Source organism: Plecotus auritus (genome assembly GCF_963455305.1).
Source record: "Plecotus auritus genome assembly, chromosome: 9".
Classification (NCBI taxonomy): Eukaryota; Metazoa; Chordata; class Mammalia; order Chiroptera; family Vespertilionidae; genus Plecotus; species Plecotus auritus.
This window is the reverse complement of record NC_137783.1, coordinates 143,343,167-143,364,519: the sequence shown is the minus strand read 5'-3', so window position 1 is coordinate 143,364,519 and position 21,353 is coordinate 143,343,167.

Sequence of the window (21,353 nt, the reverse complement as noted above, 5' to 3'; positions counted from 1 at the left end):
ACGCCAAAATGGTTATTTCCTGTTTTAGAACAGGCTTTTCTAATAAAAGCGCACTTGAAACGTTCAAATTAAATGATCTTGTGGTAAAGTAATGGCCCAGGGCAGCTTCTTAGTAGAAGATAAGAAGGCAATCTTCATTCTATCCCAGAGATTTACAAAGTCTCTTCCCCTCCTCCTTTACTGTGTCAGGCCACAGCTAAGTTGTTTATCTACCATGAGCTCCAATGTTCTCTTTGACAAAATAGTGTTGTGAGGCTAAAACATAAACACATGCTATCAGAGTGACATGAGTTTATTTACTGGTTTCATGCAAATCCCCTTCCTTTAGCTATCGTTATCTTAAGAAAATATAAGAAAACAATGTCATGCATTGTTTCGAATATTAAAATATTCTACCAATACATAGAGGATGTAATATCTTCTAATAAATAGTTAGCTCTCAACTAGCATTTTCCTCTATTATTTCCTGGAAGCATTAGGATGAAAGCCACTTAAAATGTTTCTAGGACAAAAATCAATCCTCATTAAACATTTTTCATGTTTTTCTGTTAATCCAGTGTTATTCTCCAGACAGTAATGTGCTCTCAAGACAAGTTTTATCTTTCAATTCAATTTTTACTTCAACAACTGTTTCATTGCTTATTTTTCAAGGTCTTAAAGAATGTGATATGGATCACTATTGGCCACACAGGCTCAGTTTAGGTATCTAATCTCTAGCTTTTCTGTAAGTTTGAAAACCAATCCGTACATCAACCCTCTCCTGTTTCCACACTGAAAAGTAAACCCCGCAGATCAAAATATCACACATTTATCTTTGCAGACAATGCACATATCAAAATGCCTAGAAGCAAAAGATGAAGTTCCCCTTTTTTTTTTGAGCAACTGAGTAATAACTACAAGTGCTGTGAATAAAGATAAAGTTATCTCTTCTGTTTTCATAGTCAAGCACATTATTTGACTTGATTTCATCTGTGTCAGAGAATTCTATCCCTCACTACACACAATGCAAAGAACCTGTTTCCTTTCATTGATTCTCAATTTCCCCACCATTAATTTCATTGATCGATTAGCAGGCTTTCAAATTAAAGAAAAGTAAAGCTCAAACAATGAAGTTCCATCCATTAATAGTACAGATTTTTTTAAATTCTTTTTTATTTTCTTTTTGGAGGAGTAAGGTGGGCATGGAGGCTCTTACTGTTGTTGCTTTTTCTAATACATCATCAGAGAAGAGAAGGCAAAGGTAAAACATGCATAACAATAAAATCCTAGTGCTTATTGGTAGATCCTCCCTTCCCCCAACTGGTGGGCAGAGTATGACATAACCTGCATCTGCGCTAGGACATCCCCGAGACATTCAACCACCAATCAGCGTGTGCCGAGTGCCCTGGGCACCACCCCTTCCCGTTCCGCCCTGGGCCCAACCCTTTCCTGTTCCTCCCCTCAAAAGGCATGTTCACCGCTGCACATGTTGCTGCTCTCCCAGACTGCGAGTCAGCCCGGCTGGGTCCTTCCTTCTCCTCCTCCCTGTCCTCTAATCCTGATTTTTCTACCCTCCTCTGTAATGAATCTCACTCGTTAGTGCAGGATAAAACTCCTCTTTAACATGCCTTGGTCTCCAACTCCCGTTTCCTTCGCCTCAAACCTTACACTTATAATACTACTTGATGATTACAAAATAAACAGCAAGTGTTTATTAAATAAATAAATCAAGACTTACGAACAAAGCAATCAATACCCAATGCATTCACCACATAGTCAATAGATACATATTTATCAGTGGCCTACTTGTGCCAAGATTGTGGAAAAGCTGTCCATATGCGAATGAGAAGTTGAGAGGAGTTAGAAACAGCGTTAGGCAGACAGGGTAAGGGGTGGAAGAAGAAGAAAGTTCAGACATAATTGCAGGGCCGAGGTCCAAACCACAAGGATGTTTATCTTGCAGGTGCGGAATGTTACAGGATTCCAGGGCAGGAGGAACAGGGAAACTGAGACAGGAAAGTTAAAACAAGGCCAAGCAGTGTGGGCAATTAGCAGCCAGCTTGTAACTAATAAGCCATTATCTTCTCCAGCCGAGAACACAGAGCAAATGGTTAAAAAACCTCCCTGATGAGAGAATGCAGAAAGGAAGGGGAGAAACGAGGAAAGGAAAAAAGGGCCATTTTACTCCCTAAGCAGAGACACCAGCAGTCTCAAGGCTTGGCAAGATAAAGTTGCCAGGTGCTTTTCATGAATTCTGGGAAGGCCACACAAAATAAAAAAAAGGGGGGGGGACCTTGAGAATTAATCTGTACCAAAATAGTCAGCAGAGGAATTTGAAGCCTATGGGCAAGAGGGTATATAACACCTCAGACCCCCCACACAACTGGCTTTTCAGATTAGCTGAGAGCCTGTCTGTGCTTCATGACACAGATGTATAGGTTTGCTTGCTTTGTTTTTGTTTTCAATAAAGATGCATGCTTTAATTGTTTTAATAATTTGGCTTTTCACAATGCAGTCAAGATCTCTCATAAAATTCATTTATAAGAGAAGACAAGGATCAAGGCTGGGGACAGCCCTCTCCCACTGACTCCGGGGGCTGTCCTGTCCAGTAACACCTCTCTGGTGTTAGTGAGAGGTGCCTACAATGAAGTCATGGTTCTGCTCTCAAGAAACATATAACCAATTGGAGGCCACTTTTTCGTTAGCACATGGTGCACCAAGAAGATAGAGCAGGTACTGCTAACTGGAGAAGTTACAGAGCTTCTCATTTATTCATTTTGATATTGTTCATTCTCTTTCTCCTTTCATATTTTCACTCATTGTCATATGATTTATATGGATACTGTTCAATTTCATTATCTTATTGGAGATAGAAATTAAATATTTTGATGAGTGACCTTTGAAGCAGGTTTATAAAACTTGAACCCGTTTCTTATATTTATCATAATCTAATGCAGACCTGAGCTAATTGAATTCTACTTGATTTTATAGCTTTATATATTTATTAATACTTATGTGTCTGAAATTTTAATACTATATTCCTCATACTAAGAACAAGGCTAGGCTTAAGAAAATTGTGTTGAACTATTCAAAGTACCTATTATGTACATTACGTTCCAGTGGAAGTGGATTAAAAAACCATAAAAGTCACAAAATATGTAGTAAGTTTTGTGAGAGGTATGTAACAGAGTGATACCATAGACAGAGCTAAGTGCCTATTTTAAAGGAAGTGACAATTGATATGAGACATGAAGGAGTTAGTTACATGAAGATCTGAAGTAAGGTCAGTCAAGTTGAGAGAAAAACCTATGTAAAGGTTCTTGTTTTGGAAATAATTTTGGCAATTTGGAAGTACAAAAAGAAGGCAATTGTGTTTGGAGTGTAGTGAGAATGGGGACATTGTATGATATACCAGTAATGTGTGAAAGGCTAAATTTAAACAGATCATCATGGGCTTTAGTAGGCCAGAATAATGAGATTGAAATTTGTTTAGAATTTAGTATAAAGTCTTGAGCAGCAATTATTCTCAACAGGTGATGATTTCCCCTGCTAGGGGACATCTGGCAATGTCGATATATTTTTGTTTGTCATAAATAGGAAGGGAAGGTGCTCTTGGCATATAGTGAATTGTATGCAGGGATGTTGCTAACTATTCTATAATACACAGGAGAATTCCCCATAACAAAGAATTATGTTGCATACAATGTTAATAGTACCAAGGTTGAGAAACCTTATTTTGGAGATTGTACAAAGGAAAGCATAAAGTGATATAATATAACTAGCACTTTAATTACCCTGAATGTTTGTTGGAAATTATAGAACAGAGAGCATGAAACCTTCACCACAAGAAGATACCTTAATAAGTCAAAAAACAAGATATAATACATTGATCAGATATATTCTTTATGTAGTTTTATTTAAAAATATATGATTTAACCTGTGTTATACAAAATTTATATAATAAGTCATACTCTAACTAGGTTCTAATGCATTTGTATTCTCTTTACTCTTTCCTCAAAGCCTTTCAGCTTAACAACTTTGACAATAGAGAAGACAAGAAATCAATCCATCACAAACGGAATTTTTAAAGTAAAATCTCATATTTGTTTTATTCCCAGCCCTGCAATACTATTTTTTATTTATTTTGTTCTCTTCAGGAACATAACAAATATAATACAAAGTTTCTTTCCATGACAATTTAAATCATCAGAAAGATGAAATGTGAAAGCCAAACATTCACTAATAACCATTATTTGTATACTACTTCTACTTGTCAAATATTATCCACAGAAGATCAAAATATAATGGAGATTTTTTCTTCTTCAACTCTAGGAAATTTGATTAAGTTCCTATGCATTCATACATTAATCAGTGAAAAAGAGTATGTGAACTAAAGCAAAAAAAAAAAAAAAGGAGAAATCATTTTGATACTTCATAAAACAATTCCGGGCTTTTAGCAATTGGAAATTTTAAAAGACTTTTCAATTTTGCCATGTACTTTGGATCAAAGGTAATGAAAAACAATAGGGATCATTTCTTTCAAAGACCTGTGATCAGCATTGACCCATCATGACTTTCTATGCTTTGTAGAAAGCCATTCATTCAAATTTCAACTCTGCCATTCATATTTTTGGACAAAACATAGTCAAACTTTGCTAAGCCAAATTTACTTCTTTATAAACCAAGATTATTATCAAATATTAAATAACAAAATGATACATAAGACATATGGTACATGCTGTTTATGTAAAAAAAAAAAATGTGTTAGAAAGACTCCTGTTTAGTTTTCTACCCAAATTGTGTGGTCACTGTTGGACTCCCATATTCTAATGAGGCAGGCACATTTTATTTGGCTAACTCCTTATCAAAATTGATGACAAGAACTGATTTGAATGTTGCCTGTTTCCTCCCAATTAATTGTTCAAGTGAAACATATATTTATGTATATTTATCTGCCAAACCCCAACCCTCAGCTGTCTTGAGATCAATCAATAAGTAAACCTCTATCTGCTCAGTTCATAAATGTAGGAAAGAGCAAAAATCCCCTTAATTATTTGAGGATGGCAGAGACCAAAGAGTGATTAGACTTTGGGGCATATGTGTCCAAGAAAAAAATAGTTTAATCCAAAGAATGAATGGAAGCTTTGTCACAGAAATAAGGGAAAGGAGAGGTTGAAAAAAAGAAAATAGAAGGAATGGAAAAGTCAGGCTTCCTATTACGTGCTTTGTGTCAAAGTAGGTGAAGCACAAATTTCCCATGTTATCTTACTGGATTCTCCTAACTAAAGAGTAAAGGCAATATTATAGTCCTATTTTACTACACTAATAAAAGAGTAAGGTGCAAATTGCCCATACCTTTGTGACGCCCACCAGCCAATCAGGAGTGAGTATGCAAATTAACCTAACAAAGATAGAAGGTTAATTTGCAAACAGAGGCGCCAAGCGGCTGGTGGCGGGGCGGGACACTTGCATCATCGCCATGGTTCTGCACCGTCCCAGCTGCTCCGGGCCTCTGGGCAGCATGGGAAGGTGGAAAGGCAGTGCCAGGCCGGAGCGAAGACGGTGTCGGCAGCCAGGGGAAGGAAGGCCCATTCTTGCATGAATCTTCATGCATTGAGCCTCTAGTAGATAATAAAACAGAATACAGAGAGAGGCTAAATCAATTGCTTACACATTTACACTAGAGGCCCAGTGCACAAAATTCATGCATGGGTAGGGTCCTCAGGCCTGGCTGGCAATCAGGATCTTCCCCCTTCTGCTGGCTGCTGTCTGGGGCCTTCTTTCATTCTGCACCACCCCCTGGTGGTCAGCACATATCATGGCAGGCAGTTGAACTCCTGGGTAGTCAAACTCCCCAGGGGACAATTTGCATATTAGCCTTTTATTATATAGGGTTAGAAAGATTAGAGCTGGGATTTTCACATAAGTTTTGTCTTGTGCAAAGCCAATGATTTCTCTACTAGAGTAAAGAATTATAGTGCTTTATGCAATAAAGTGGCAATGAAGCGTTGACCTCAATAGCACAAAATACCTTCTCATGTTTAAGTTCAAGCAAATACTTAAAATACAAAGTCAAAGAAGATGAGGAAGCTCAGACAAAATGTATGGTCACAAAAGTTAGCCCTAACCAGTTTGGCTCAGTGGATAGAGTGTCGGCCTGCGGACTGAAAGGTCCCAGGTTCGATTCCGGTCAAGGGCATGTACCTTGGTTGTAGGCACATCCCCAGTGGGAGGTGTGCAGGAGGCGGCTGATCGATGTTTCTCTCTCATCGATGTTTCTAACTCTATCCCTCTCCCTTCCCCTCTGTAAAAAATCAATAAAATATATTTTAAAAAAATGTTATATATCATCAGTCACAAGTTACCATATATAGAAGATGATTAATTAGGACTTAGTTCACTCTCAGAGTTTAAGAGGGAGAATAAGGCAAAGTTACTCTTAACCTACTTGTTAGGTGGACGAGGGCAAAGGGGGATAAATGGGAACAGAAAGAGACTTTGCCTTGGACAATGGGGACACAATGCAGTGTGCAGATGGGGTTTGGTTGAGTTGTACACTTGAAACCTTTATGGGTTTGTTAACAAATGTCACCCCAATGAATTCAATAAAACAAAACAAAACAAACAAACCACCCAAAACACAATTTCTTCCACAAATTACATGGTCATGTTTTCTGAGTCTAGTTTTGTCTCCCTTTGGTTTCCTCTTCAGGGATCTTGCCATTTAAGTAAAGCTACTGATAAGTGAGGGTAGCTGCCGCATTTCAAAATAGTTTCATTTTCTCATTTAATATGAATATACTTACATAGAAACCGCATTTAAGTATAGTTTTTCCTGACCTTTCCCCTTTGGGAAAATATTACAAGCCCTTACAAAATGGTATAGAAAAGATGTTTGACAATGAACATGGTTTAAATGATAATTATAGGAAAATTTTAAGATCGCAAAAATGTAGGTATCATTTGTAATATTTTTAACTAAGCTATTACCTGCCAATACACTGTTTTCATGCCTAGGACTTGAATAAAACATTTCTATATTTTTTTGAATGCAGACTTTCAATTATTTTTTCTCTTCTGAAATGGATACATGGCTCTGTGGTTTTGTGTAATTAAATGCCAAGTAATATTTAGCAATTGGTGATCAACTTTTAGGATATTGGGCTGAAAATAAAGAAAAACATACATATATACACACATATACACTTATTTGAAAAGAGTGACCTTTTTCTTATAACTGTATCTACAGGTAGCCTGGAACATGTCAGCAGAATGAAGAACTCAAAATCAGGAGGGAGGCATGATATTTGGGGAAATTAGGGAAGTGACTCAAAATTTTTGTTTCTTTGGCCTCATCTGCTCATTGCACTCGTTTGATGAGGTGATCCCTTCTTGATTCTGTCTGATATTTGCCTAGTTTATTCTGAAATAAATTAGTTTGTTCCCCTACTTCACTGGGAAACATAAAACAGTAAAATATAAATTAATAAAACTTTGGGTAAATTCTATCTTGTGAAGACTAAACAATAAACAGCTAATGTTTATTCTCTCAGTAACCAAAAGCAAATCAAAGAATCCTTTTTACCTAATCCCTTGAAGAATTCCACAAGTAGCATCTGATGATAAAGACCCCCTAGCTGAGCTACAACTTTTAAAAACTTGCTTCAGGAAAACATTTTACAAAACTATTTTATGAACATATTTTTAATCAAACTTATTTCATAATAATTATTTTAATACATTTAACATGGAAAGTGCAAAATTTTTCTAAATGTATGAAGAATATTAAAAATTAACAAAAAATAAAATAGGAAGACATTTTAACTATACTAAAATTATAATATATGGCAAGGGAAAGTTGTCACATTTATATCTTACAACTCAGATCATTGGCATATACTTTTTTGTCAGATTGAACTTTTATAAGTCTGAATTTTTTCAGGTCTGAAATGGATTAACTAAACATAGATTGATACTATATTTGACAGTGATTAATAAACTATAAACTTGATAATAAATATTAAGTCTGACACTTTTGTATATGTAATCGGTTGCATTTCTCAGGCAAATTTTTGAGTGACTTCTGAAAATTGTTTCTCTGGCAGTTTTATGACATTTAAAATAGGCTTCTGTCAAGTAAAAATATGTTTAGTCTATTATAATTTCCTTTCTCTAAATTCACTTTTATGTGTTTTGATAAAGGCTTCTGATTTCTCAAACAGAGGAAAGAACAAAAAAAATTCTTAAGTTGTATTTAGAATGCTTTTAATTTGTGTACTTTTGGGTTATATGAAAAAACAGCTAATTCTGAAGTTCAGTTTCCTTAAAGTGCATAAGCATCCTAATGTGAAACAGAAAAAAAAAGGTACTGAGAGAGATAATATTGAGGGGATATCAAAAGTATTACATACCCAGATATATCTGCAAATATTATTCCACTCTCATTTTTTCTTAACCATTTTTTTCTCTTTAAAGTAGTTCTTCGGTACTTGTCCTTTGCTTATACGCAAAGGGTAGAATAGTGATTACAGGAAATGAAGACTCCATTAGCTTGAGTGGTGCCCTTTGGCTAATAGGCATAATATTCTTAAACTAGAGTACTTCACACTGCCAATCTCTGCTAATGGAGAACCACTATACATATATCTAAGGCTGTCCTTAAATACTTTTTCTCTTTACAGAGAATTGGACAGAAACAGGTAGAACATGAAAAATCATTCATTAAGTGCAGCAAGAAAGCCATTAGGATCATAATTCCCAAGCATTAAGAAAAAGATAATGAGCCTTAGAAAAGAATAATCTTGTGTATGTACATATGTCATCTACTTAGTCCTGATGGGGAAAAAGAAAGAGGTTAAGATATTCTCATTGATATATAAAGAATTTCTTCAGCCCTGACTGGTTTGGCTCAGTGGATAGAGTGTCGGCCTGTGGAGGGAAGGGTCCCAGGTTTGATTCCTGTCAAGGGCACGTACCTCAGTTGCAGACTCCTCCTTGCCCAGGGCCCTGGTACGTGCAGGAGACAACCAATAGATGTGTTTCTCGCACATTGATATTTCTCTTTGTCTTTCCCTCTCTTTTCCAATCTGCCTAAAAATCAATGGACAAATATCCTCAGGTGAGAATTAAAAAAAAAAATAAAAATGGATTTCAGAGAATGATAGTCCAATCTCAGAGCCCATATAATAGAAGGTGAGAGGAGAAAGGAGTAGAACTAATGGAAGAAAAAGAAAGAAAGAAAGAAAGAAAGAAAGAAAGAAAGAAAGAAAGAAAGAAAGAAAGAAAGAAAGAAAGAAAGAAAGAAAGAAAAAAGAAAGAAAGAAAGAAAGAAAGGAAGGAAGGAAGGAAGGAAGGAAGGAAGGAAGGAAGGAAGGAAGGAAGGAGGAAGGAAGGAAGGAAGGAAGGAAGGAAGGAAGGAAGGAAAGGAAAGGAAGGAAGGAAGGAAGGAAGGAAGGAAGGAAGAAAGGAGGGAGGGAGGGAGGGAGGAAAGAGAGAGAGAGAGAGAGAGAGAGAGAGAGAGAGAGAGAGAGAGAGGGAGAGAAAGAAAAAAAGAGAGAGAAAGAAAAAAAGAGAGAGAAAGAGAGAAAGAAAGCAAGTTAGTTCCCCATTAAGAGTGCTTCTCCATAAAAGTTTTTCCCACATTTAGGAGGCCAGTGAAATTGTTAGGCCCATGAGCATTAATGATTGCACTACCTACCAGTGGTTTCTTACTTATAAAAGCCAGTCTAAGCTTCTTACAATGACACAGGATTGATTCAGAGTTTTGTAGTTAGGCAGCAGTGATTCCTAGTCAAAGTTTACAACCAGGAAGTAGAAAAATAATGACTTAAATAATAAACCCAGTACATGAATTTAGCTCTGTGGGTAGGGTTACATTTACCAAGTTGGGAGTTCCATAGGCTCACAGCTTCCTTTCTTCTACATCCCAAAGTACTGCCATCTAAATATTTTGGTTTTTCATTCCTTATGTAAAGAGTCTTGAAGTACCACTCTGTCCTAATAACAAACAAAAAGCTGAACAGATTGAAAAATCAGGAGAAGACGTGGCTCCCAAGATTGAAGAGACAGACAGGAATTGTAGCTTACCTGAATAGAGACTCGCTGGAGGAAATGACCTCAGAAAACAGTACCAGAGTAGGAAAATATACTCTAATTGATGAATTGCTAGAAGCTCAGAGTAGACAAGTCTGAGAGCTAACTTCCAGGAACTTGACCAGGTTCTCAAGGTAAATATCAAACAAAAATCCTCTCGTGCTTCTGGCAGAGGAAGGTGAAAGGGAACCATTTTGAAACACACCAGCGCATTTCATTCTTCTTAATTAAGGCCTGCCTTCAGACAAAACTAATTAACCTGAGACTGACTTGTCAGGATTTTTATCAGATCCTAATTGCCCTGGAGGAAGGATATACCCAACTCCAGCCCATTCTAGCCTTTCTGTCCCACCAAAGGGAAAATGACAAAAACCAAGAAACCCTTAGGAAGTTCATAATCCATACAAATAGGTTAACTAAAAGACTGAGATCAAATTATAGGTCTACAGAACATTTCACCCTCCCCTAACTTTTCTTATATATACAGTGAACCAACAGTAGCCAATACAATTGGGCAAAAGGATTCAAGGCCAGAAAAGATAAATATATAATCTCTGGCATCAACATTGCTATTTTTGATTTAAAATAATCAGAGTAACTAGTATTTACCAAGGGCTTTCCAAGTGACAGGATCTCTGTTATGTTTTCCCCGTGTCCTCAGAGCAATCATAAATGTAAGTGATATTATAATAGGTCATTTGGAGATAATACCAAGGATCTACAATTATTAATAACTTGTCCATAGTCTCATATGGGAGGATTTAAACCCAGCCCTCTATAATACTCTTTACAGTCCACGGCAGTGATAGAGTTCTGCTCATTTGCAATCTTCATCCTGAACCACTTCATTTAGCACTTGGCCATTCTGAGTAAAGACTCTTTCTCAGCTTTCTTATACTTATGTTTGGTCATATGACTCAGATTTGGCACATGGAGTGAGAAACGATGCTTGCCACTTCTGATATTTTCAACGCTGAAGGAGAAGAGGCATGCTTTTCCCATCACCTTTCCCCTGCCTGCTGGTGGACATGCACATAAGGTGTTGGGCCATGCTGATCCGCGTGGATGAAGACAACACTCCAGTGATGGACCAGCCACAATACAGGAGTCTAGTTGTTTACACTACAGTGTTACAGATTAGACCACAATGCTTACCTGATGATTGTTACTAACAGAAATACATCCCAGACACCACTATTTTTTTGAGTCTTTGTTGAAGTTGATCTATATTATAAGTAGCAGAACTGCCTTCCGGTGTTCAATGTAATAAATCATAAAGGTCTGTGTAATAGGTCCATGAAGCATATTGAGGTTGACCCATGACAGTCTATGCAATTTGGCAGTATAAAACTGATATTTCTGATTATACAATGAACTAAAGAAAATAACTCAGGTACATTATGCAAACTATTCTATTTTACACCCAAGACTTTCCCTTCTCTTCCTTACTTGGCTAACTAATTAATAATATTTTTTTAAATGAAGGCATCCTAACCACCTTCCTTGACTTCTATTCTGAACCCCTAACTTGTTAAGGCATTTTTTTCTGTGGGAAAAAATATTTAATCATATTCATCATTATAAGTTTTGTGTTTTTTTTAATGTCTAGTTGCCCTCTGCTACAGTAAACTCTGTAAGAGGGAAATTATCACATATTCATCTCTGGATTTTGAGGTTTCAAAAATGTGTCTAGTGTAGTGTCGATATTAGTAAATATCATAATTAATTAATTTGTGAAATTATTTCTGATAGTTATTAAAAATTAACACGAAACAGATAAACAGAATATTGTGGGTGACATGGACAGCTAAAGCTAAACAGCACACTAGAAAATTTGACAACAGTGATAGCATTCAGTTTAAGGACATAATTTTCATTAGGATTACAGAAATGAAAGGGTTACTAAAGTCGGGGCGGGGGCACGGTTTGGAATGCTGTTCAATGATGAATATCTAGAAAGGAGCCAGGGAAAACTGTCCCGAGAAAAGTATCAGCCTATGAGGAACCTGAAAGTTGTGTATAGGAACCAACGTGTAGAGGCTTTCGATTAGAGGCCAGACTTCTCTAGGTTACAAGGTCCTATAGTATCCAGAGCTGCCCTTCGCTTCAACTTCTCCTTGGCCATCACTCTGTTTTTTGTGTTCCAGCCACACTGACCTCCTTTCTGTCCTTTGAACACACCAACCCCTTTTGTGTACCAAGACCTTTGCTCTTGCTGCTCTCTCCTCTTGTGAAGTTCTTTTGCAATATTTGGTGTGGTTAGCTTCCTTCATCTTTCAGACTTTAGCTCAAAGACCACTTATCAGAAAAGTCTTTCTGAGCAACTAAAATTTTCACATCCCCCTCCATAACCAAGGTCATTTTTTATACAGTACCATTATTTTCCTTCATAACTCTTTTTTTTAAATCCACCCATTGTATTCTTATTTCTTCTTTCAGTATTTGTCTCTTTCTCAAATGACTGTATGTTCTCATCAGTAAGAACACTGTCTGTCTTGTTTACTGTTGGGTCTTCAGTACCTACAGCAGGCTTGCCAGACAAAATATACTGAATAAGTTCTTGAAGACATAATTGAGTCCTTGTGTTTTGAATTTGATGTGTGGGGACATGGAATTGGCTCTTCAAACCCCCTCTGCATGGTGAGCAGTCTTTGAGGAATGATGGAAACAAGATACTGAGGAGAGATGAGGGAAAGGACTTCTACTTAAAGCTGGGGATAAAGAGAAATAATAGTAGGTAATTTAAATAGCTCTTAGGGGCTAAAATATATCCCCCAATATTCATATGTTCAACTCCTCAAAAGGCGAAATTTGGACACAGATACACACAGAAAGATGACCATTTGAGAACATACAGAGAAGAGGGTCATGTACAACCAAAGAGAGAGGCTCAGGAGGAACTAATGCTGTGATGCCTGGATCTTGGAGTTCTAACCTGCAGGCAGACCTGTCAGGAAATACATTTCTGTGCTTTTTTAAAAATACAGTTTTTTATTGATTTCAGAGAGGAAGGGAGAGGGAGAGAGAGAGAAACTTCAATGATGAGATCATTGATCAGCTGCCTCCTCCATGCCCCATACTGGGGATTGAGCCCACAACCCAGACATGTGCCCTGACCTGGAATTCAACCATGACCTCCTGGTTCATAGGTCCACAGTCAACCACTGAGCCATGCTGGCCAGGCGACATTTCTGTTTTTGAAACTTTCCAATGTGTGGTTTCATTTCTATGGCAGCCATTGTGCACTAATCCAGTTGCCTAGTGAGAGAATAATAGAGGAAACAGAGAGTCAAGGGGCCATCGTGACCACAAAACCAAACAGTAAACTATCTGAGAGGAAGGGTCGCATGTGAAGACTTGTTCTTTGTATACTGGCATTAGGGTGGTGGCTAGAGGAGAGAGGGGAGAAATAAATGAATGAGAAAAGCAACAGGTAAAGGAAAAGAAGCAGAGAGTATGAAAGAACTTATATAGTAAGGTGATTCATTCCTAATGGAGTGCTGGGTTGCCAGCAAGATAACAGGATAAGTGCTAACCCTTGCAAACTCTGGATTTAATTTCTGTTCAAAAATTAGTCATTGTTTCATTTGAAATGTATAGTGAGTGCTAACGATACACTGGAATTATTTTTAAAATCTTAATAATATAGCAGACATTTCAAAGCAACTGAGAGGCAAGAGAGGCTGTTTTAAGACATTTATTTTTAATCAAACACTGCTTCCATATTTGGATTGCAAATTTTCCAGAGCCTAAATCACAATAAATATAAAACATTGGAGACCAGTGAATTTTAACTATCTCATTCAACAACGTAAACACAGTACTTACAGGGTTTTGTGAAAGAAGGAAGTGTTCTCTTTTTAAATCTGTAACCAGATGTGAGATTATTGGTCTTTGTTTCAACTACAATGGTTACGGAGAGGAAGAAATTAATTACAATTTTGATGAATAAAATGCTTGACAAAATAATAGTTTTTAGCAGATCATTGTTTTCACTCTTTAATTTCTATGCAGCCAAGTTTTATTTCAATGGTACATCATCATAATTGCCATTTTTATAAACATTAAACTGTGCAGGTGCATTTTTAACTCCCCCTCTGCAGCAAATACAATGAGCTAAAGAAATGTAGAACAGATTATGAAACTGCAGAATATCATCGAGCCTATGGTGATTGTAGAATATCTGCCTTAAAGAAAACTGAAAAATCAACAACTGCCTGGCCCTTGCAATGAGGTAGCCAGCCATATGCAGAGAGCCCCTAGGTCTCAAAACTGATGATTTAATCATTCATTTCCACTGCCTGCCCCCAGATTTTGGCTCCTTTTAGCATATGTGTTATATTTTATTTTATTTAGTGTGTTTATATCAGTATTAAAAATCAGCACTAAATTAAATATCAGAGCCAAGTTTCTCATAAGCCAATGAGTTAAATAAGAATTAAAAACAGGTTAGTTCATGAATCAAACATCTTTGAGGGTACCTTGGGATGCCATGGCAACATGGACACATGATGTTTGCCAAGTTTCATTTCATGAATCTTGACTTTAAACATTAAAATGAGTTGTGATTCTTCAAGAGTATGCATTAGTTCATTCACTCTAGGTACTTCCCACTGTAGGTACTTCAGATATAATCAAATAGAAATGTTTATTATAGGCATGAGGACTCAGCATGATGCGACTCTCATGAATAAAAGATGGAGCAATTTCAGCAATAAAGTGAATAAGCAATAATAATGAAAACAGATCATAACACATGGAATAAAGAAACAGATGGACTTAAAGTGATATTAAAAATAAAAATGTAATAATAATATTAAAGCAGACAAACTTTCCTATGTAGAAAATTAATCTAGCAAATAAATGTAGAAGAAATGATAGAATTTTAAAAATCACCATTTTGTAAGCCCCTAATGTAACAATTGATTCAGGTAAGGATCATTGATGGATGCTAAACCCATCTGATTCTGATGAAAGGTTTTGAGGAACTGAGTATTCACAATACCACCCTCTGAGAAGGAAAAGAGACTACTTTTAGAATTTCTATTGGGCATTACCCTAATCAAGTAATCAAATTAAACATTACCAATATTGTGGAACTGGATGTTACATACTTCCAGAACTGATGCAATAAAATGTACAAACATCACCGTTGTAGTATTCTTTTCCAAATATGTGAAATCTACATCTAGTAATAAGGAAAGAAATGAATAACTATAGAATGTAGAATATTTTCCAAGTTGCATAAACTTCATGAAAAAGTATATGCCTTAAAAAAAACGTAGAGTTTCTGTCTGAGGTTTAGAATAACTAATGAAGCATACATATCAAATATGAATCAAATTTGTCAACTTTGGACCTTGGATTTTAAAATAATGATAAATGAAATTTTGGTGAAAACTGAATATGGACTGTTGCATTAGATTGTGTTATTGAATTAATGTCACTTTTTAATAGGTATTGAGGCAAATGTCCTTATTTTCATGAGATGCTTGGAATAAAATAATATGACTCCTTCATTTTAATTTCAAAATATTGGGACAGAGAGAAGGGGAGAAAAGATGTTAACAATTATTTTAAAATGTTAATATTGGCAAATCTAGGCACATGTGGTTGTTAAATGCAGCATTAATCTACCTTTTCTATAGGTTTTAAAAAATTCAAAATAAAAAAATGATTTAAACTCAGATTAGGACCACCCTTACATTCCTGGCAGAAGAATGTAACTCATGCCTGTATAAATGAATGAATCAACGAATGAATGAGCGAGTGAATGAATAAACACATGAAGTCCAAATGACTTCATCTGTATGTTACCTGTTCACCATAACTATAACAAGTGCTTGAGCATATTGAAATTGATAGTGCTTCATTACAATTTTAAGGGTGAATTAATGTTTTCCGAATTGTGATAATATTCACCCATTCAATTAGTTCTCTGTAGAAGATAATAGATTGTATTTGTCTACACAGCATCTTTTTCACCCATCACTTTCACTTTGGGATGCTCGCTCAAACCTGGAATCCATGATGTTCTACTCAAATGACAATCATGGTCCTCAAACGCTCTGACATGATAGTGGGCACAGAGGAGAGTAAAATTATTATATTCATTATCCCTAGAGTCCGCCATGGCCAGCCAAAGTGACAGGCATATAAACTGGACAAATCAGAGTTCTCCTCTAGGATTTCATGTGCAGACTCAGATTGAGGAAACCTTTTTCACTTTAACCTTGCTAAACAGGAAGGATGCATGCATCCTTCAACTCTCTGAGATCATGATAGCCAACACAATTTCTAGATCCCCAAGGTATAAAAAGAACAAAACCAAACCAAACAAAAAGGAAGTAGAGGGGAGGGATATCCAAAAAAGCATGTAGACAAAGAGATAGACAAAATTATTCTAATGACTTTTTTTTTTCTTTGCTGCTATTGCCACTTTCCGATCGAAAAGTTTTTGGAAAATCCCCTTCTTTGTTAAAGCTAATTAAGTTGAACTTCAGTTATACAAAACTTTAAAAATCCTGGCATGCAGTTGAAGGCTATGGATATTATTCATGTAATTCAATGCATTACCCAACATGCTAAACATTTATCCAATGAACTAAAAGACTCTATTAAAATGGAAAATAGCCCCAGCCAGTGTGTTTCAATACTTACAGCATGGTCCACTGAAGGGTGGCAAGTTCAATTCCCAGTCAGGGCACATACCCAGATTGGGGGTTTGTTTCCAATCATAGTGTGTGTGTGAGGCAACCGATTGATGTCTCTCTCTCTCTCTCTCTCTCTCTCTCTCTCTCTCTCTCTCTCTCTTCTTTCCTCTCTCCCTAAAAATCAATTTTAAAAAATATATCCTTGAGTGAGAATTTTAAAAAAGGGAAACAATACTATCTCATGAATTTAGATGTCATTAATTTGAGAAATTTTCTTAATTTTGACTGAAGCTAACAACACTGTCAATTAATGAAGGCTCCAAATACAGACAATACAGATCTAAGTATGGATACATTATTTGTATCACATAACATACAGCCCATATATAATTGAGGGGACATTGGAGTTGTACAACTTTATTTGTAGCAGGTTTATCTTTGTCTCTATTCTTGTTGTGATCTCCTGAAATATGAAACACGAAACAAAAAATAAACTATTTGGTCTGTGTGCTTAGACAATGTTTTAGCTGCTATCATATTTATCTTTGCATTTCCTATGAGCAGCAGAGGTGAAGCAAATTACAAGTCATATGTTGAGTTTAGAAGAGAGTTATATTCATTTCAAACTCCTTTAAAGTACCATTTACATCTACAATAAGAAAATAGAACTTAGTGTATAAACTATTTGTTTTAGATATTTATAATTATTCTGTTCGGATCTGTTCTTTACCAATACATCTTTTTGAAGTCATAATAACTTAGGCACCCTCCAGTGAATTTAAAGCACTTGAAATCTACATAGCAAAGTCAATCAACCCTTTTACAATATTTAGTGTGAGCCATGTGCTCGGTTGCATCTAGAAATTCTAGAATGTACAAGAGTCTCCCAGTAGACTAGCGGTATAAACTTGTAAGTATAAATAAATGCAACCTGGAGAAGTATAAGCAAGCAATATTTTAGATGGAAACTAAAGCTAATATCAACACCATTTAAATTCATCATGATTTTGCTCTTCAGTGACATTGAATTATTTTTTTTTTCATTTGTTTGAAGATGGAGAGTAAGTGATATGAGCACCTGGAAGCAATTTGCAGATGAATTCAATCATTTGGGGATGTAGTCTTGCATCATTTGCCCTTTTTTAAAGGACAAATAAAGACAAAGATAAATAAAATGGAAGGATGCGGGGAAGGAGATTCTCAGATATCTATATATTTAAAATCATTATATGTTCTGGAAATACTAAACTACACATAAATATCCCTGTCTGTAATTTGCTCTAACCATTGCAATTTAGGAAATAGGGAGAAAGTGTGATCTAAACCTGAATAAATAAATCAAACATGAAAAGAATTACTCTTAGGGAAATTATTATGGGTTGAATGGTGTCCTCTCAAAAGTTTTGTTGAAATATTAATCCTCAGTACTTTAGAAGATGACTTTGTTTGGAAAGCAGGTGTAACTCGCTAAGATGAAGTCACGGTGCCATAGGGAAAGCCTTGAATCCAATATGATTGGTGTACTTATAAGAAACACAGAGATGCTGGGGAGAACATCACGTGACAACAGAGGCAGACACTGGCATCTGCATGCCATGGAACATCAAGGCTTGTGGAAAACCACCAAGGAAGAAGCAAAAGGTTTTCCCTACAGTTTTCATGAGGGAGCACGGCCCTGCTAACACCCAAATGTTTGACTCAGAGCTTCCAGACTCTGAGACAATGATTTTTTTCTTGTTCTAAGCCACCTAGTTTGCAGAAATTTGTAAGGCCAGCCCAAGGAAACAAATACAGGAACAATGATGATTAAGTTTATGTCTTCCATTATACATGTAGGCAACAAGGAGAACCCAAAACTGTCCATGGGATGCCTTTCTATGCTGTGTCAAATATATGCTCAGAAGCTTGCCTTGATTCTAACAGATGTGATCTCTAACAATACTGCAAAGTGTTACCTCCGAACTTTCTTCTGGGAAACCGCCAGTCAAGGAAACCAAGGCCCTCATCTCACTTGCATGAAACAAGAGGGCTGCAAGAACTGGCAGTGAAGGGAGTTTTAGCTTACACCCTTTAATTCTGGAGATGCAGGGCAAACCTTCCCTAAGCAGTTTCTAAAATATTATCAGGCCTTGGTTTAAAGATTAATAATAATCTAGCATGCAGGCTTTATTCCAACCTTGGGTTTTTCAATTGAGGCAAAACCCACTTGCATTTTAAAAATATACTAATGCATTTCTAACCTCCAGGCCTTACAGATAAAGCACTCTGACTGTAAGCAAGCAATGTGGCAATACTCAGTAAAATACACAGATTAACTCTTACTGAGGTAGTTCAGAGTCCAAAAAACATCTTCTTTGTTTCCTCAGTAATTGAAGAATTGAATTATTGGCTTAAATCTCTGCATTGTTTCATTGTTATTGTTCTTTAAAATGTGTTTTTATTGATTTCAGAGAGAAAGAATAAGGGAGAGGAAAAGAGAGATAGAAACATCGATGTGAGAGAAACATTGATTGGCTGCCTCCTGTACGCTCCCTACTGGGGATCAAACCCACAACCCAGGCTTGTGCCCGGACAGGAATCAAACCAGTGACCTCTTGGTTCTTGGGTCAACAACTGAGCCACACCAGCCGGGCAATGTGGGGTTTTTTTTAGTGTTGTTGTTTTTTTTTAAGTGTCTTTTAATTTATATCCTCTTCTTCAGGGAGGATGGATGGTGGTTTTCGTACTTGGCAAATTTTGCCACATAAGCAGAGCTTTATTAGGACTTTATCTTGCTTTGAGTTAAGAATTCTGTGTACTATAAACCTGTGAATTTTTAAACTGCTATATCATTCTGCATTAATTTTTATTTTCTTAGAGTTTGCTAGAGAAATTCCACTGAAAAACTCTCAAGTAAATGATGTCATGGGGAAACGTGAAATGACCAGACATACACCAGGACAGTCAGGGAAATCACGGTGCAGACAGGCCAGATGGGAGGAGAGAGTGAGTGGCCACACTCACTGGAGATGAAAGGAAAACCTGAGAGCTCATATCAACGGAGACAGAAGGGTAATAATGAGAACAGGGAATCACAATTGCTATGGTTGTGATTCCTCCTGCCTGGGTTATTCTTTATCCTCACACCGAGCTTCAGTTCTGACATTTATACTTTCCTCATTCCATCCCTGCAAAACCAGGACCAACTGTACTTAATTAGAGAAGAAACCTTAGGAAGCACGGGTTTTATTTTCCCTAAATGGGACAGGGGATGCCATAGATAATTGTTTTGTCATCAAGGCAAGATCAAATTGCTGACCCTCTAATTATATTGGGCAAAACAACAACGGATCTTACTGATGGCCTTCCTAATTCTGGAGCACAGAAATCAAATTAGAGTGGGAGATATTATGCTTACGAGCTAATTTGCCCAGAGTTCATTATATGGGAGGCTTACAAAAGACCTTTGTGACTAATTACTTTGCATTGTCTACTTCCTCAATATGAGAGCTGATATCATCCATCTAAAAGTAATCAAATGAGATCAATGTCAACTCAATGATCTGACAGAAACGAGAGTGAACTTCATACATAGCTGAGCCTGAATAAGTTTGAACATGCTTATACTTCAAAGCATATATATATATATATATATATATATATATATATATATATATAACCTGTAACACTACATAGAATTTCTAGCTTTTCTGGAGTTAGGCATAGTACACTCAAATGCAGAAAAAAAATAGAATTATTTATTTCTTAAAGTATCATCCTCATGGGTACCTCTTTTATCCCATGCCACCACTCGGTAAGAAGAATAAAAATAAATTAAAGTTAAATTTTTTTATGGGGGGGTGTCAAATATTGTCATTTTGGTTTACTTTCGTAATTGGAGATATACTTTTAGGAGATTACTTTCTTTGGGATAAACATGTAGTGTTTCAGATCTTCTGCTTTGCCCTACACTTCAAAGTGGTGCCTGCTGTTATGAACAGCTTACTCTATACATGTCATCCAATGAAGAGGGTCTCAGAACTGAGTTTGCTGTGCTGTGCTGTTCTCTGGACTGAGGACTTTTCATGTGTGACTGGCCCTGCCCTGGGCCCTCTTTTGATGTCACTTCAACTAAAGTAACATGTGGTTTTGTTTGCCAGCTTGTTCCAGGAGGGCCTCTATGGCTGACTTGGCTCCACTGGAACTTGCGCTTGGCCACAGGTCTGGCAGTGACATCCATAGCCCCAGCCCTGGTGGTCAACAATTCCACCCTTGATGTAAGGTCCACATTGCCCCTTCTGTCAACCTTCTAAGCCAGAGCTTGATGGAACTCCCATCTCACCATCACTCCTACAAAGTGGTTGACAATGTTATGCCACTTAGTTTTAAATTAATGGAAGTTCCATACCACTGATGTCCTTGGTGCAGCAGTATTATCTCCCAGAGTTCCCTATTGCATGAGAAGGAAGCACCTTGCTTTCAGTGTTCCCGCTGTCTAAGAAATGCATGTCACCATCTCTGGGACAGATTCTTACCCCTTGCTCATTCCTTTTACTATTCCTTTTGACCTTGTTATAGGTCTCAGGACAACTGAGGAGAAGGACATGGAGTCAAAATGAAAAATGGGAAGACACATTAATAACTTCACAA